The sequence below is a fragment of the Mirounga angustirostris genome, unplaced genomic scaffold, assembly GCF_029215605.1.
Source record: "Mirounga angustirostris isolate CCGP_5_RB_7025 unplaced genomic scaffold, mMirAng1.0.hap1 SCAF_14, whole genome shotgun sequence".
In the NCBI taxonomy this organism is placed as follows: domain Eukaryota; kingdom Metazoa; phylum Chordata; class Mammalia; order Carnivora; family Phocidae; genus Mirounga; species Mirounga angustirostris.
Genome location: NW_026991722.1, coordinates 20940533 through 20960106, shown reverse-complemented (window position 1 = coordinate 20960106; position 19574 = coordinate 20940533). Strand labels below are relative to the sequence as shown.

The 19574-nt window shown below is 37.5% G+C and overlaps 1 long non-coding RNA gene across 1 annotated transcript in view; it reads right to left on the bottom strand.

Annotated features, from left to right (window-relative positions):
* The window catches only part of LOC129046182 (uncharacterized), a 479920-nt gene that overhangs the window by 92978 nt on the left and 367368 nt on the right, over positions 1–19574 (bottom strand). The window contains exon 4 of the long non-coding RNA XR_010407143.1: positions 16832–17044. This is a non-coding gene — a long non-coding RNA (uncharacterized LOC129046182). The remainder of the gene's footprint in view (positions 1–16831; positions 17045–19574) is intronic.

The following is a 19574-nucleotide window of genomic DNA, read 5'->3' as shown; positions in this document are numbered from 1 at the left end:
AGTTGTGAAACTAAACAGAAAAATAAAAAATGTTACAAGTACACTTCTGCTAAGGTCAGCACCATCTCATTACTGAACTTAAACATACCAGCCCCTGGCTCTATTTTCCCAACCAGAAAGTTCTCCTTTCTTTCTTTTGCCTAGTTCTATGCTGTGTATGTTTGCAGACTTTGCTCAAGACCCATGACATTTTCCAGCATCCCGTTGCCCTTGTGGATATCCCTGCCCCTGCAATGCCGACTCTCAGAATTTGTTGTATGTGATCTAGAATTTAATAACACACTCTACTGTCTTTTCTCATCTTTTTTATTTTATGTGTGTATTTCTGCTACCATTTCATGTATGTACATCTATTCTCTGCATTTGGAAAATAAACTCGGTGAGGTCAGAGACACTTCAAACTTGTTTACAAACCCTACAGTAGGGGTGAAATGCCACATACTTGTAGGTGTTTGGGAAATGACATTTATTTGTTCTTTTTTTTCCCCTAGTTTGACTAGAATCAGAAAAAGCTTAGAAATCTGGTACTCAGCTAGCCCTCCAATGCCTTCGTATTAGACTGAGCTCATCCCCTTGGCAGTTTTGCAGTTCAGGATGTGTGATGTGTGAGGCCGAGATGTGGATGCTCTCTGAAGAGCCAGTCTGAGATTTTCTGCAAAATCAACAGGGTGATGGTGTTTAGCAGCACATTTTCTTTTTGACGCCACTGAGGAGTTGCTTCACTCCTGGCCCTGACTTTTGGTGTCATTTGAGAACTAACTCACAACCCCATTCTTTTCAGGATATTGGTTCATCCCGGATCCTGAAAATGATTTTGAGCTTCCAGATGCCAGTTCTTCAGGACTGAAACTCTCGTCCTGCACATCCTGGACTATAAAAGAGAACTTCCTTAGACAGGATTTTTTTTGTTGTAGTTGCAGTTATTATTTACAATGTAAGTTTTGTATAGAAAGAAGTACGCTTTCCTTAAATAAGGAGAACATAAATCAAGCTCAGATTTTATAGTGTTATTGACTACCATTCAGTTGTAATAGCCAACTCTACCCATATGGCCATTTGGGGGAAAGAAAAAGAGTGTGTGTGTATGTGTATGTGTGTGTATGTGTGCACGTACCCATGCCCGGGGTTGGGGACCAGGGTGTATAGCAAAACTCAGAACTCAGCACGTCTAGTTATCAAGTTCAGGTTGCAGGTTGATGGACTCAAACATACCAAGTTTCTTAAGTCTGTGCCCCAGTGCCCCCTCTGAGCAGATGTTATTCTTAAATAAAATGAAACACTACAAGCCTGAAGCAAAATGTAACAGATTTGCCAGCTGTGCGCATACTGTTACAGATTGAACTTGGGACCAAAACTGTTACATAGTATAATTTATGACAACTCAAGAGAATTGTTTTGACAAACAAGGGTCTTATTAAAAAAATAAGCAGGTGCAAAGATCTCTCATCTCAGTAGAGTGCAAACATTTTACAATGCTTTTTCCCCCTCTCCCAACCATGTCAGTTTAGATTTGGTCAGGGTAGAGAATGTTTTTTTTTTTTTTAATAGGAACAAGTAGGACTTAGACATATAGAAGATATATATATCTTTATAGATAGATAGATCTTTGTCTTTATATGTATATATCTTTATATACATATATATCTTTATATAAATAATTGCTCGTAGTTGTAATTGCTATATATATATCTTTCTGGGAACCACAGCCTCATTTTAAATGGTGCCAGGAAAAATGATAAGGATTAAAAGCTTGATTATTTCCCACTGTCCTTGACTGTGAATTATTGTCAGTTTGGATAAATAGAATATATTTAGGCAGCTGAGCTGTACATGTCACTAAGTATTTTTTAAAGAACCTGTAAACTGTATTTGCAATAATCTTGAACTTAGGGGTGAGGCTATATAACTGGAAACAGATTGTAGAGCAATTATATGAATGATTCTGATAGTTTTCATCAATTATTTGGGTAGTTCATATACTGGTAGACATGTATTCAGTATATTAAAACTAGCTCTGGAGTGAAAATGTTGCTTTAGGAAATTGAACACAATTTTATTTATTGCCTACTATGATATTGCTACTGAGTGAAGCACAAGGAACACAAAATTTTAAAAGATGCCACCTTTCTCTAAGTGGGCCTTTCTCTAAATGGCTCAGTGTCTGTCGGGTTATTTGTGTAAGCCCTCCATTCCACATTTCATATGCAGATCTTCCGTGACTTACCCTCGGGTTATGCCCTGATAAACCCATCATAAGTTGAAAATAGTATAAGCTGAAAATGCATCTAATAAACCTAACCTACCAAACATCATAGCTTAGCCTAGCCTACCTTAAGCAAGCTTAGAGCACTTACATTAACCTGTCATTGGGCAAGATCACCTAACACAAAGCCGGGTTTATAATAAAGCATTGACTATCTCATGTAATGTACTGACTAATGCACTGAAAGTGAAGAACAGGATGGTGTTGGGTACAGACAGTCGTTAGTGTACCAACTGTTTACCCTCGTGCTCGTGGCTGACTGGGAGCTACAGCCCCTGCCCCTGCCCAGCATCACAGGAGAGGATCCCACTGCATATCACTAGCCAGGAAAAGATCCATATCCAAAATTCAAAGTATGGTTTCTACTGAATGTACAACACTTTTGCACCATTGTGAAGTTGAAAAATCCTACATTGAACTGTCATAAGTTGGGGACCATCAGTATACTCAAGAGTAAATCTTTAGAGAAGTCATAGAAGCATGTGATTTAAAGACAGTAGCCATCTTAATTGTTCAAGGACATGGATTCAAGAGAAGAGGGGAAACGTACTGCTGCACATAAAATTAAAGACATTCTTCTCTTCCTTTCTACAAAAAGGTAAAGCATCTTGAAAAGAGAAAAAATTGGGTTTTTTTTTAAGATTTTATCTATTTGTCAGAGAGAAAGAGTGTGAGCACAAGCAGGGGGAGTGGCAGGCAGAGGGAGAAGCAGTGGGGAGCCCGATGCGGGGCTCGATCCCAGGACCCTGGGATCAAGACCTGAGCTGAAGGCAGACGCTTAACCGACTGAGCCACCCAGGTGTTCCAGAAAAAATGTTTATTTCCATCTTCATTATATCAGTAACTTGAATATGTCATTAAATAAACGAAGCCCTGGCTATAGTTAAATGACTTAGAACCAACAGTTATGTTTGAATAGGATCAATGGCTTCCATGTTGCCTAGACACGTTGGACAACTGAAATTCAATATACATTTCCCAAAACATTTTAATTCACAATCTCCCACTGTCTTTACTCTGCTGTAGAAGTCCTATTAATTGTAGCATTCCTTCAAGAATCGAAGAAACAGGAAACACAGTATTGGAGGATGGCTTTTTACCTTACTTTAATCAAGTAATACAGTCTATAGATACTGGAAATTCTAAAAATTAAAACAAATGTAACTGGAGGGAGAGATGAACCATGAGAGACTATGGACTCTGAGAAACAAACAGGGTTTTAGAGGGGAGGGGGGTGGGGGGATTGGTTAGTCCGGTGATGGCTATTAAGGAGGGCACATACTGCATGGAGCACTGGGTGTTATACGAAAACAATGGATTGTGGATCACCATATCAAAAACCAATGATGTATTGTATGGTGACTAACATAACATAATAAAATTAAAAAAAAAAAAAAGAAAACCTCAAAATCAAAATAAATAAATAAATAAAGTTAAAAAATTAGCACAGAAAATTAGAATTAAAAATTAGGGTAGACACATTTTCTGAAGAGTTATTTGATTCTTCACAGAAAATTTCAAGGATTGGCAGTGTAGTGAACTAATTATACATGGTATGAAGAGTAACAAAACGCCCACCCATCCTACCAGCGAAAAAGGGACATAAGATTTCAAAGGTTCAGGTTAAAGCACTATTACAAAGCAAAAGTATGTTACATTTCACCTCTAATTAATATTTTAGTTGACATTAATTAAGAAAACAGTTGTGTCTATCTAGTATGAGGTCACAAGGTAGGCAGGCTCTGAAAGGAGAAGTGGTCCATGGCATATAGTAATAAGCGTGAAACATTTTGCTCATACATCATCTTAAGGATATAACTTGTATTAATGTTTTGAAGTAATTGTATCCCTTCTTTAAATATATTCAATAGGATGTAACTAGCATAGTAATTTGACACTCATCATCAACCATTTAAATAAATGCATGAACAATTTTTTATTTTATTTGTACACTTCAAAATCATATTTTCAATTTATTTCTTCCACAAAATGCCATTCTAATACAACGTTTATATTTGAAAGTGTTATTGGGCACCTATAATATCATATTTCTTTGCAAGAACAACTACATATATATGTAAAAGATATATATATATATATCTTTTTCTCCTGTGGACCCTAAGGCTCTATGAAGTTATAAAAAATTCATTTGGATTGAGTTTTATTATATTATTGTTATTATAAAATTATTCAAAACAAATAAATACGAAATACTTTTTAATCTAAAAATAGAATTGAAAATGTTTTTCCTAATGGTATGGGTGGAAGTGGAGATTATTGTCTCTTCATTAGAGGTGATTTTAAATTATCCTTTTATTTGATGCTTTTTAAAATTTTATTTATTTATTTGAGAGAGAGAGAGCGCGCGTGCGCATGCAACCATGGGCGGGGGAGGGGCAAAGAGAGAGGGAGACACAGACTCCCTGCTGAGCAGGTTGCCCAACACAGCGCTCCACCCCAGGGTCCTGAGATCATGACCTGAGCTGAAGGCACACGCTTAACCAACTGAGCCACCCATGTGCCCCTGGTGCTTTTTTTTTTAAGTAAATTTGGGCAATGGACCATAGTAAGATTCTGGATGGGTGAGATGAAAGGGGAAAGATGGAATGTGGAGAAGAATTGGCATCCCAATTATAGATATTCTGGGCAAATCATATGGAAACTGAAATTCTGGAAATTGATTCACTTAATATTATTCATGCCAGGGTACCTCTAAGAGAGTTTTCATACACTCTCAGAGATAGGAGTACCTCAGTTTGAACTGTTGGCGTAGGGTACAATCTAGGAAAGCATTCTGGAGATTTTTTGCTGGGAGTGGTTGATATCAGTTGAAGAGTATGTTAAATACAGAAAGATTGAGAAAGGAGAGTGGTGCTGAAGAGGAGGAAGGTCCACCAATGAAGAACTCAACAATATCACAATTTTACCACATTTGACTCCAATTGCCATAACTTCCCTGCATGTTTATCAAAGATGTTATTTATTTATCTGAGAGAGAGAGAGTGAGATAGAGAGAGAGCACAAGCAGAGAGGGAGGGAGAGGGAGAAGCAGACTCCCTTGCTGAGCAGGGAGCCCAGTGTGGGACTCGATCTCAGAACCCTGGGATATGACCTGAGCTGAAGGCAGACGCTTAACCTACTGAGCCACCCAGGTACCCTTCCATTTTGTACTCTTAAGCAATGAGTTCCTTACAGTCCTTGAGAAGAGATTAAATGAAATAAGCCCAAATATGAAAGGGGAAACACAAAATAAAGGAAAATTCACCTCTTAGGGACATACTCTGGAAGACCTTATTTAGAGAATCATTTATTAGATTTAATGTTCGCTATCTAGCCTTATTTTTTCTTCAGCTAAAGGAATACCAGAGGGTTTCAAGTGAATCATCATTTCTCTTATGTCTTGTCACAACTAGACTTAATTATCTCTGTCAATTATTTTAAAATCACCTTGCCCTCCAGCCTTGTATGTAAGTTGTGTTGGCATGGTTACCCAACACATTATTCCAAGTGTATTGATCCTATAACTCTTCAAAGCAATAAATTCCTTTTCTAATACCAGTCCAATCAAGGTTCAAAATTATAGACCATGGTATCAGTTTCTGGGTATAGAAATTCATTACCATGATGAGCTTTTTGAAACTAATGGCTAATTTCTCTAAATGGCTATTAAAAATTCAACAGAAAATATTAAAGAGGGAACACACAGGAGGCACCAAGGCTTATAGACAGCTGAATTAATAATGGACCAAAGAATGTCTTTTATAAACATATCAACTGTCAAAACCAGCATCCCCCAAAAGCCCTGGGCTCAATTCTAAAGCAAATATTCTTTCAAGCTAGGAGTGCTAGGTTTGTACATGCCTGATCCTACCTTGCCCAAAATTTGCCCTCACAGTCAGGACTTTCTCTTTTTAGAAAAAACAAACAAACAGGTCTTAGAAGTGTATTTTCTGGAAGAGGTATGGAAGGTTGGGAGATATAATTGTTGCCAGGATTGGATATAACATTAAGCAAAATAAAAAGAAAAGAAATGATCCTTTTCAAACAACATTGCAAAGGTAAAGAACAAATGTCCTAACTCAACAGCTGTGCCACTGGAGTCCCATCTCATGGTTTCTCTGCATCTAGGTTATGTTATGTAAAGCACTGGTTTTCATTTGAGAGTGGTTTGGCCCCACAGGGGACACTGGCAATGTTTGGAGACATTCTTGGTTGTCCCAACTTTGGAGAGAAGTTGCTACTGGCATCTAGAGGGTGGAGACTAGGGATGCTGCTAAACATCCTACAATGAACAGGACAGTCCCTACAACAGAGAATTACCTAGCCCAACATTTCTATTGTACTAAGACTGAGAAACCCTGGTATGGACAATGGAGAGGTTCAACCAGCCCTGCTCGTATTGAGGATTTATTAGAAGATAAAAGGGAAAAGGATATGGATATTTTAGGAATCCATAAAATTATATAATTGATGGTGTTATTATTATCATATTATTTGTTCCTGTTTCCTCCTTAGAATTCCTTCTTCCTGGGGTGCCTGGGTGGCTCAGTTGGTTAAGCGACTGCCTTCGGCTCAGGTCATGATCCCAGGGTTATGGGATCGAGCCCTGCATCGGGCTCCCTGCTCCTCGGGGAGCCTGCTTCTCCCTCTCCCTCGCCCTGCCACTCCCCCTGCTTGTGCTCTTTCTCTCTCTGTCAAATAAATAAATAAAATCTTTAAAAAAAAAAAAAAAAAGAAAAGAATTCCTTCCTCCTGACAAAGAGCCCACTGCCTTCATATTTCACCCTTTTCTGGATGTCTCAGCCTCTTCCATCCAGCTTCCTGCTCAGGTCCTTCTCTTTAGAGCCTGACTCTCCTTTCCTAATTTCTGTGCTTCCTCAAAATATACTTATTAAATGTTCTAGTTTCTCTGGATATTTTTAGATAATTAAGTTTTCCAATAAACTGCTTTGAATTGATGGCTCAAAATATAATTGTTATTAATAGTTTAATATGTATCCAAATGGAATAAAATTTTTTAGACATAAAGAGAGTCTAGATTTCATTTTTTGCAGTGATTTTCTAAATATGGGTGGTAGAATCCTAGAGTTCTGGGGAAGCATCACAATGGAAACAATGAGGGGGAAAGAGAAAAAGTAGAACAGACTTCTTCCTAAGTCCTCTGCCCTCTTTCTCATTAAAATGACTCAACTTTTCCTTATTTGACATATTGTGACTTTTTGCAAGCTTTAATTTGACAAAATTCCACTAATAAGTAAATACCCCAGAAAGCCACTAATCTCATCCCTTTCCTTTTTATAAAGAAGCAACCTGAGGCTCCAGGAGTCTTAGAGACAGATAATAAGAGGTGAGAAATACAATAAATGACAGAACCAGGTTTTCTGACTCCCAGTCCAATGACCTTTCCAACCTGCCATGTTGGCTTGTAGATAATGATTGCATTTGAACATGAGGCTTTCATGGCCTAATGCAGAAGAATGAGTCATGTGAGATTTTTTTAAATTTTTTATTGTTATGTTAATCACCATACATCATTAGTTTTTGATGTAGTATTCCATGAATGTGAGATTTTTTGAGCAAGCAGCGAGAGTCATTTTTGAGCAGTCTTTTAGCACCTTCATATAATACACAGCATCTCCTGACTCTGCCAATAGTCCGGATTAGGAAGTCAAGCTACCTTAATATGGAATAAATTAACTCCCTGCTTCTTCCTTCTTCTTTCCCAATCATTCCCTTTTGTGACAAAGGAATGGACACAGTAAGGCCTTCCATGTTTGTCTGCATCATGTGTCCCCGAACCAACCCACTCGTAAAAAACACCTGGGCAACCTTGTTGTAGAGCTACCGGGGTCTATGCCTCATAATAGAGTCAGAATCTCCAGGGCTGGGGCCCAGAAATCTGTATTTTGGCTTGGCAATCACTAGTTCCACACACCATCAATTAGTTAAAAATAGAAGTTTTTAAACTGGGAGAAGTAAATAGCTGATTTGACCAGTCTTTTATTGGTATTGTCATTGAATCCATTAATTGTTCTAGTATATATTACATATTGACTGAACTGTATAAAGGACAGATCTCACCCTGCAGAAATGTCCATGAAGCTGCCAATGTGTCCTTTTCCACAGCTGGCTTGGTCCCAGATGGAGCGACCAGGGCACATCCCACCCCTCCTTTTGGCATGCCTCCTATGGAATTTAAAACCTATAACCACAAATTTTGAGTATCCATATGGCACTTTATATCTGCACAATGTTTTATATTCATTTTTTATTGGTTATTTCTGAACGTAACTCTCCAAGGTACATTCATGTCATCACCTTAGATGACAGATGAAGAAACAGAATCACATGGAAGGTCTGGGTGACAGAGCAGGGACAAGATTCATTCTGTCTCCAGGCTTTAGCTGCTTCCACCTAAGCTACTCTGCATTGCTTGGCTGGGTAGCCTCTATTTGCCTGTCTAGATCCATTCTCCTCTGTCTGGGGATGCTCACCTACGTCAATGGATTCCTTTACCTCTGTTTTACATTTGAATTTGGCCATTGCAGAAAAGGGAGAGAAATCCAAGGGATGGAGGAAATGATGGTTGAAGCATTTATTTTCCCAGTTCTCTTTCTAGGGGTACATAAAAACAGCTGCAACCCTGGATCAAAAGTCACTGCTCCTTTCAAGGTCATGACTTTCTCCTTGGGACTGTAGTAATGGCTCTCTCCCCTTGCCCCTTCAGGCCTGAAAGTGATAATGACTCCTCTTTCCCCATTACTACTCCCTGGGTGTCGCATTATTCGTTTTGCTTTCCTCAACTCTATCTGTACATTTGTAAATACTTCCTTGTTATACATTCCTCAAACTTCTCTGAGTATGCCACCTATTTCTTTCTGGGGCCCTACTGACTTAGTAAATGTCCACCTAAGGCTGCCATATATCTGCAATTATAACTTGTTTTAAGCAAATCTGATATATGAAAATTTATACCTACCAAATCATAAAAGTTTTAAGGCAAAATGATTGCATCCATTTTAGAATTTCATGAAAGTTATGCTGCTTTCACCCAAGGCTCATATGCATGAGCGCATACACGCACACGCACACACACACACACTTTTACTTAACAATGGTTTCACAGACTCCTTGAAGCCCATCTGAATAAGGACCCAGGTTATGGGCACAAACTTTAGAGATGGCCTTGCATTCGACATCCTCATTTTATGCATGAGGAATCAGAGGCACCTGTCCCAGGTGAAAAGGATAATTACTAGCAGAAATTGGACTAGAAATCAGACCTGCCTCTGGATTTCCAGTCTAAAATTTTTCCTCTACAATGAACATAAATATTAAATTGAGACCCATTATTTAAAAAAAAAAAAACACTGGGGGATTTATGTGAGTAGCATACTTCTCAGATATGTTTACATTTTAAAAACTAACTTTTAGTGGAACAAGTGAACTAATTCATAAAAGAAGGGACACTTGTAGGTCTTCACTTTCACAAGAAATCGATCAGGGCTTGGAAGTAAGAATATAAAAACACGTGAAGTTGGCATTTTACTTTCTGGGTTATTTGGTGATCAGCAAAAACTCAACTGTGACTTTTATCTTTTTGATAAGTTCAGGATTGCCCGAGAGCAAAGCACATTTATTTACCCAGAAATGTGTGGGTAAAGCTGCCCTTTCCTGAGAGCAGAGACAAAGGAATAGGAACAGTGAACTCCTGTCTCCAAAATCCAGTGGCAGCTTTATGATGATTTATAATAGAGAGGACCTGGATAGGAGAAGATCATCCTCTCCTGTTTCACCTACTGTCACCATCTGCAGCTCTGCATACCCCAGGGGACAGGGCCATGGGGAACCCTGGCATAGGGGAGCTGGCATGTGGGATGACTCTCCCAAGATGGCAGTTGTGAGTCTTGTCACCAAACAAGGAAGCCTGGGCAGCTGCTATTAAGAATTGGCTGATTATCTCAGGCCGATATGAATGGAGGAGTGGGTGGAGAATGCTCTTATCCATAATTTAAAAATCCAAAGATCTCAGAAAAACAATTTTTCTTTTTGCAAGTTTGATGCAAACTCATTTGGAGACAAAATCTGACTTGAATTGACTTGAAGCTATTTATATACTTATTTAGACACTATGTTTATCCCACTTAGCAAAAATGAGCATAATTTTCACTGTAAAGATATTATTTTGATTACTGGGTATTGCTTCAGACTCTACTAGTGATTTTATAATATATATGGCTTATATATTATATTATCTTTTTAAACAATAGACTTTATTTTTTAGAGTAGTTTTAGGTTCATGGCAAAATTGAGAAGAAGGTAGAGATTTTCCATATATTCCCTATCCCCTCACACATGTAGCCTCCCCTATCATCAACATCTAGCACCAGAGTGGTAATTTATTATAATCAATGAACTTGCATTGACACATCATTATTGCCCAAAGTCCACAGTTTCATTAGGGTTCACTCCTGGTGTTGTACATTCTATTTGTTTGGACAAACATATAATAACAGGCATCCACCATGAACGTATCATGCACAGCAGTGTCACTGCCCTACAAATCCTCTGTGTTCCCCCTATTCATTGTATTATCTTTCAAAAAAAATGAATTCTGAAAAACATCAGGCTCTGAGGTTTCAGATTAGGTATAGTAGATCTGTATTTTTTATGGGATACAGAGCTAGAAGTCTCTGGAACAGAAAGGGAAAAGAAAGACTTGCTGGTTAGCTAAACTTAGGAACAAAAAGTCTTCAATAGGAGCCTTGAAAAGCCCCTTATATCTCAACTATCCATTCTTAATATCTGAAATTCAACAATTTTAACTCATGCCCTAATTTCTTTTAATTTTGCCTGCTATTAAATATAACTCTAGATGCCATAGAAAGGAAACTGAAAGCCCATAGGTCATTGACACCTTAGTGTAAGTTTCAAAAGGGATAGGAGTTCAGAAGTATATCTACTGCCTGATAGAATAGAGGATGTGCCTTTGTGGAGGACAAAAACTAGAAACTGTTGAAATGGGAGGCCAGCTCATCCTACCAGCTGGGTACCAGTAGATCTGCTCCAGGCAATCAAAGCAATGCCCACTTGACCTCGTTCTGATTAGAATTTTACTTGTTAAAGTATATATATATGTATATAAAATTACAGTATAATTACAATTATTATAAAAACTATAGCATAATTATTAATAATTATAAATAAATTATACATAATATATAAAATCATTAATATTATATTTTAAGAAAATATATATATTTACAGGTGAATCCTGAGGTGAAAACAATACTCCCATACTCCCATGAGCTTAGGATAATGACCCATAAGCTCAAGGAAGTCAGGGGACTCACTAAGCTGACTGAAGGACAGGTAAGTCACCTTTGATTGTTACATAAATTCAAAAATAAACCTCCTGCATTCCTGAATAACCTTTTCAAAGGCCCTCTGAAAATGAAACTCTACTACTAATATAAACAAAAAAAGAAAAGGAAAGAAATGAAGAATCCATGGGACATTTCTTTCCCCTTTTCTTCTCTGGAACATAACGGTGGACACAACTAGAGAAATGTGCTGTGAAGAAGGGATGTCCAAACTGAGAATTTGGGGGTTTCTTCCTCTTTGTCTTTCCTAAGGCACTCACACCTAGTGGGTGATTCCCAGAAGCAGAAACACAAAGACCAAGTGTTCTTCCATTCTCCCTCCTCCCATCACCCTCTATTCCAATACCTTCTCTTTCCTGTCCACCAGAGAGTCACATTCTCAAAGTCTCATCCATGCAGGCACCACCTCCAAATTTCCTTATTTCCAAACAAAACTCTTGAGTCCTTAGGCATCGTTATGATTAAGGAGATTCATACTAACAGACAGTGATGTCCGTTCGTTCTCAGGATTCGTCTGTATTTCCAAGGAAGAGCTTGCTAATCAAACTGGATATCTCAGTTAGAGGCAGTGTGGAAAAGATTTTCAAGCAAGGGGATTTTCAGACCATTAATCATTTTGAGCCTCTCTCTACTTCTCTTCAACTTTTCTCCGACAGATTTTGTCACCAGTAACAAATACAAAAATAGCTTTAAGACAAAGAGAATTCAGTCCCCTCCTTAATATAGTTTTACTAAAAAGTTGTGTGTATAGAGATCAATGGGAGAACGTGGTTGGTATTGAAACTATCCTTCAAATTAATACATCCAGGGGAGTATTTCATAAATGAGACTATATTTCTTACTAGTAAAATTTTCTTTCATATTAATTATGCACCATGATTTGCTCTTTTTATTTAAAAAAATAACCTTCAAAGTTCAAATACTTTAACTGATACAATGAGAGCAGATTGATAGATTCATAAAGATGAGGACTGCAAGAGAAAGAATCTAAACCAGGGGTTTTCAACATTAACACTATTGATGTTTGGAGCTGGATAATTCTGTTGTGGGAAGCTGTCTTGTGCATTATAGGATATTTAGCAGCATTGTTAGGCTTTACCCATGAGACGCCAGCAGGCCCTCTTGCTCAACTATAAATCCCAACAGTATTTCTTATTGTACTTTCTGGAGGCATTGACAATGACTGGAACATTCCAACCACCAGACCACAAAAACTCTGATAACAACGGAATACCCAGAAGACTACACCACACACATCCCCTTCCCTATCTGTGATCTTGGGCTGAACACATACCAATACCCTCACCCACAATCATGCATTCCCCAACCTCTCTCTATACTACTCTAGTTGTCCATCTTACAGGCAGAAAGGGTGGTTGTTATGGCTTGAGCCTACCACCTCCCCCAGCTGCCAACACCCAAAATAAATTTCTCCCTTTCTCTTTTCCAAACCCTCATCTCTTGAATTACTGGCTTCTCTTGCAACAAGTTTATCCAAGTTTGTTTGGCAACAGAGCTAGCCAACCCAGACAGGAGCCATGCTCTGGATTTGTTCAGCCCCCTCATGATTCTCCAGGATGGAGCAGTTGGCCACGAAAGCACCAGGGCTCATCTGTTTGTTTCCTGAGTCAGCAGCTATGATAGATCATCTGGTAACATCACCATCACTCTCACTTGTGACAACCAAAGTGTCTGCAGACATTGCCAACAGTCTCCTGAGAGCAAAACTGCCCCAAGCTGAGAATGACTGATACAGTCCAGCCTCCTCATCTGAAGATAAGCTATCTAAAACCCAGAAAGAGGAGGAGACATCACCACATTTACACCTCTAGTTAGAAACAGAGCCGGGAGTATATCAAAGTTTATCCCAGTTCTCAGTCAAGTAATCATTTGAGTCCTTATTTCATTCATTATGTCCTTGAGAATGATTTTGCTCCAATATATTCTCTCTGGCTTAAGCATATTTTATATTTATATCCCAAGAATTGAGAATTAAAAAGTGCTCTTGATTTTAAATTTGGAAGGAAGATAAGCATTGTCTCATATTTGCCATGGAAGGGTGGTAGTTAGGGTACAACACAACCAGTAAAATACACACATACACACACACACACACACTGATTTGGCTCATGTGATTATGGAGCTTTTCAAGTCTCACACTCTGTTGTCTACAAAATAAAAACCCAGGAAAGCAGGTGGTATATTAAGAAGACCTGAGGGCACCTTGGTGGGTCAGTTGGTTAAGCGACTGCCTTCAGCTCAGGTCATGATCCTGGAGTCCCGGGATCGAGTCCCGCATCGGGCTCCCTGCTCAGCAGGGAGTCTGCTTCTCCCTCTGACCCTCCCCCTTCTCATGCTCTCTCTATCTCATTGTCTCTCTCAAATAAATAAATAAAATCTTTAAAAAAAAAAAAAAAGAAGACCTGAGAGCCAGAGAGCCCGTGGTATAGATTCCAGTCTGAGTTTGAAGGCTCAAGAACCAGCAGCATCAAGAGCAAGAGAAAATCAATGTCCTAGCTCAACTAGTCAGGCAAAGAGTGAATCCTTCCTCCACCTTTGTGTTCTATTCACACTCTCAGGGGATTAGATGATGTCCACCCACCCTGGGGAGGGCAATTTGCTTTATTCAATCTACTGATTCAAATGCTAATTTCACTTGGAAACAGCCTCCTGGACACACCCAGAAATAACAGTTAGCAGATCATCTGGGCACCCTGTGTCCCAGTCAATTTGACATATAAAATTAATGATCACAATAAGTAAATCCAATAAGCAATAAAGGAAGAGAATAGGGCAAATACTTTCAGCCACTTGTAACCCATCTCATTTCTAGATCCTCATGTCACCTAATAAGTAGTTACTGTTCTATAAGAGCTTTGCTTTCCTCCTGAGCATTTCAAATTCCCATACCCAAATCAAAATTCCCCTCTGACATTTCCCTGAAAGAGTAGCAAGTTTATCATTTCCCTATTAAATTGCCCCAAATCAAAATGTCTTATCTAAATAAGAAAGAAGCTGGTATCAAGTCCAGAATACACCTCATGGGAGCTACTTTTCAGGTGGTTTTCTTTTTAACCTTCGGGGACCCACCCAGCATGTACAAAGATTGTTCCATTTTTACCATCAAATGCTTCACAGTGTTACCTGATGGGTGGTAGGGAGATAGGCAGAGCTGCTTCTCTGATTCATGTATCATGATCCTAAGGTGCTCTCGACATTTCACAAAGACCAAATTTCCTCATTTGATAACACACAGGCATTGGTTCAAGAAAATGCCAGTTGGCCATGCACTATTGCCTATAACCAAGGGGACATACTCCACCATCATGAACAGAAACTGGGGTGAAAGACAATGAGGACTGTGCAGTAGCTACTTTTAAGCAGCACTGGATGTGCACAACAGGACAAAAGCTACCTGTAAAGACAATCCAGGTGATCATGCCCTAATATTTTGTGAATTCTTCGGCATGCAAAGAGGGGCTAAACAGATTAGGGACAATCAAAAAACAGCATACTGATCTTCAAAGAGCTGTCGATATAGTGGAAGAAATCAGGCAAAAATCCTCAGAAAGCAAGTAACTCATTCAGCAGGGACTCAACAAGAGTGAATGATCATATCTTGATTGGTATTATGACCATGAAAGTGAGGCAAGTCAGGTAGGATTAAATAAGAAAAATTCCTGCAGGAAAAGAATTCAGAAATAGCTCATTCAAGATATGAGAGACTAGCCTCCTATTTTAATTCTTTTTCAAATAATTCCATTTGAAAGCTGCATATAAATGAAACTGAAACCACCCTGGAACAATACATTGTCTACTTTTACATTTTTGAAGAAGAATCTTTCTTCTCTACTAAATTAAGCAATTCTTCCTTGTCACTATAGTTTATATTTCCCACAATATTCCTCTTTATCTCAAAATATGGTGTGATTCTTATAGCACTGAAAGGAAATAGATTTCCTGGAAGTGTCCACTTATTTACTCTAAGTAGATGGCAATCAAAAAGTGCCCAAGGATAAGTCCCTGTGAATTGCTGGGTTCTGATGGAGTTCTTACTTGAAGTCATAAGTCGAACTTCATATAAAGAAAAAAAAAGGTACTAAATTGCTATTGTAAGTGTCTCAAATTTTCTTCTGAAAGATGAACAAATGAGTGGAGCTTCTGCTCTCCTTTCTCCCTTCCCCAATAGCTAAATGAAACCAGCTATCAAACAGATGAGTGAAGTGTGGGCACCATCTGAAATGGGTGATACATAATTTTCTACAGAATGAAAAGAGCTGAGAAAACATGTTTCATTCATTGTGTAAAATTTATAGTGTCTTCCATTCTGTTAAAGTCCCATAAATTTTTTTTTTGAAAACTTGCAATATATCTGTAAGAGCAATCTTATGCTCCATCAGCTGAATCAAAATGTATCAATTTTTTTATACACACCAAAGACTCAAGACATATTAAGTGGCCAGATGAGACTGGGAAGAGATAGGAACAAGTTACAGATGGCCTGAGTTAATGTTGTCAACAGAGAATCGAGCTTTTGAGAGCTGGAGTGACAGCTCGGATGTGCTTCTTTGAAATGATTTCTTTGCTGTTGTTTTTAGGAATTCCATTTTCAGGTCAGTTATGGAAACCACTCAAAAGTATTTCTTAAAAAGAGCATTTATTGCTTCCTGTCAATCTAACATTCAGTGGGCCAGTGTTTGATGAGCAAGATATTAGGATATAATCCTACAATTATGCTCTCTGAATTGGTCAAAATTATGCTTTCCTTCCCCTCCCAGCTGGTCTCAATAAAGGTAAGTATCTTGTAAAGGACACATTTGCAGAATCATTGCCACAGGATTAGGTCTGCTTCAGAGCCACATTTAAATCTTGATTATGATTCAGGAAGAAACTTCCTCAATTGTTCCTGTTATTTATGAACTCTTTGGGGGTGGGGGGAGAGGCCAAGAACAGAAATACAAGTAAGAATGGAAAACAAGCACCTAATATCATTCCTTTAAGCTCTAATAAAGAATTCAGAAACTACATTTTATAATTACTAATGTAGGCATGAGAATAACAAGTTCTATTAAAGATGTCATTTTAAGCACTGCTTGCCTTTCTTTCACCTCAAATTGAAATATAATATTCTCCTGATATTTTTTATTTGAATAGATGACAGTAAACCTCATCTCTAAAGAATTACCTTTCCACTTGTTTTGTAAACAATCACAAACTTGGTGGTGACTGAGATGTTTTGATCCCACAGTAGCTGGACTCTGGAAAATGCTTTTCAGCTTCTTGAATAGCCCATTGTATTATGGGTTGTTGGAACAAGTGACAGTGTGTCTGGACATGGAAGAAAAGCTCACAGCCACATGATATATTGATTTGACATCACAATTCTGAATCCTGGGATCTAGAAATCAATAAATGATTACCTTTTTTTTTTTTTGCTTTATCTGTAAGTAAAAAGTATCTACAGCCTACAGATTAAATATATGAAAATGCAATTTAGGAAATATATTAAGTAAGATATTATATGAATATAAAATAGAAAATGATATTTTGAACTGAGGATGAGAAATAAAAATACATTAAATATATATATATTTTATACACAATATATATACACATATATAAAGCAATATTTCTCAAGTCTGAGTATATAGACATCTCCTCCAAAGGGAAAAATATAGTAGACTTCTATTGTTGGTATAAATCAGTTAAATATATACAGACATAAAACTAAGCTTATGTTCTTAATTCTTATGCAACTATATATAAACTTAAAATTTACAAAATAACAACAGCTACAAAACCAATAAAAATCAAATAAATAATAATTTAATGTTATGTACAATACTTTGTTGTATCTACATTACCATTTACAATGTGAATATTGTATTGAATAGGAATTTGTACAGAATCATTTGGGTTTGATCTGTCTATTCTATGTTGCATCATTTGATGACTCATTTTTAAAAATGTTTCCCATTTATCGCAAAACCTTTTTCATATGGAATTCATTAAGTGAATCATTAAATATTATTAGACCTACCTCTTTAGTTTCTTCTTACTAGCAAGTGATACTAAATTAATTCATTAAAAGTTTCATCATGATCATAAATACAAATGAAAATACAGGCACTAAAATCATGTAGCTGTACTCTCTTTTAAGATAGTTTTCCATGTGATTATGTATATGCTTATATTAAGAGTCTGATTATTGACCTAAACATTCAAAATTCAAATATTCTCATGGACAACTCAAGGATTTCTAAGAATAAGTCAAGAGAAGCATTTATATGCATGTATGATTGCTTCCCTTAAGGTTCTACCTAAGCATTCTTGTTAGTTTCTTATTCAGATTGTGGTCTTTTTCAGCAGCTGCATTACTACTCTGGATACTATGCAATCAACTTTTTCTTCCTCTTTCTTTGCCAGTCATTAGATATCAGTTTGGATTATAAAAGTTTCCTGAGTGGTGGTATTCCTACAAATAGGGGAAAACATACTTGTATGTCCTTCTACAGGGCTAGCAGTTTAAAAACAAGTAGGTAGCCACCTCCTTGCTGAACTACCTAGAAGAATTTTCTCCAACTTCAGGCAATTAATTATTGTCTCAATTTCCAAGAGAAAAAGGATTTAGCTTGTCCATTTTGCTTCTCTGGACACTTGGGGTCCAGAGAGATCATGTATGTGTCCATTGTCAATCTTCCCCCAGAGACCCTCAGCTATATGTGGATAAAGCTCTCCCTAGAATCCAACCACCTTTGGTCCTGTGGTTCCTGACAGAAGGATGCAGATACTCATCCACCTTTGGATAAGAAAGCTGTGAACAAGTGCTTCTGGTGGGGCCTTCCCTTAACAGTCTAAGGTCTCACTTGTATCCAGTTACCTGTAGGTCCCAGGAGATATTTGCCTATAAAGAAGTAATAGATCAGAACTGGAGGATCAAAGAATCTTTGGATCTCTCTTTCCCTCAACCACTTCCTGAGATCTCACAAATTACACATGGGATGATGTATATACTAGTCACATTAATTTCTAATAGTCAACTTGATCACTTATCACTTTCATAACACAATACATAATACAAATCAAAATAATCACTCTTTCAGTTAAATCAGGTTTTAGCTGATAGTCAACAGAAAAAAAATTGTTTATTCTTTTTCTAACTTCTTCCCTATTAATTTAACACACTTTATAATTCAAAGAAAAAACAAAAGCATTTCCTCCATTGCTTTCTCTATATCTTACTCTAATTATTTCTCTAAGTAATGTCATTGAAACCTAAAAATCTTTTTTTGTTGTTGTTGTTGGTTGGTTGGTTGATTCTATAGTTTAATTTTATTTTTCCCCAAACTGCTTTATAAAAATATTATTCTTGTTGTATATATCTTATAATTTCAGATCTACTTTGTTTTGTTTCAAAGCCTTAACCAGTAATAAACTGTATAAATCACATACATTATAGAGCATCTCAGGTTGGCAGGGAGTTATGCTCCATGCAGTCTCTCAGGGTACCAGGCTAGCACTGACTCCACCACATTTAACACTGGTTATGACCATCTGGGCACATAGAAAGGGGGATGATCATGGTGGAGCTCTCATGGAAATTATTATGGCTTAGGCCTGAAAGAGGCATATTAAACTTCTACTCCATTAGCAAGAACTTTGTTTCAAAGTCACACTTAACTGCAAGGGCAGTTGAGAATTTAGTTTCAGTAACTAGGGAGAAAAAGAAAATGGATTTTGGTGGTTAGCTAGGAGACTTTGCCACAGAATGTAAGTTATGACCATAAGGAATTTACAATCCAAGGGAGACAGAATACAGCAACAAAAAGGAACCTACGTTGAGTGATGATTTAACATTAGTGATAATAAATACTATAGGCATCCAAAGGAAGGGGAAAATCATCAAAATTAAAACTTAATAGATCACC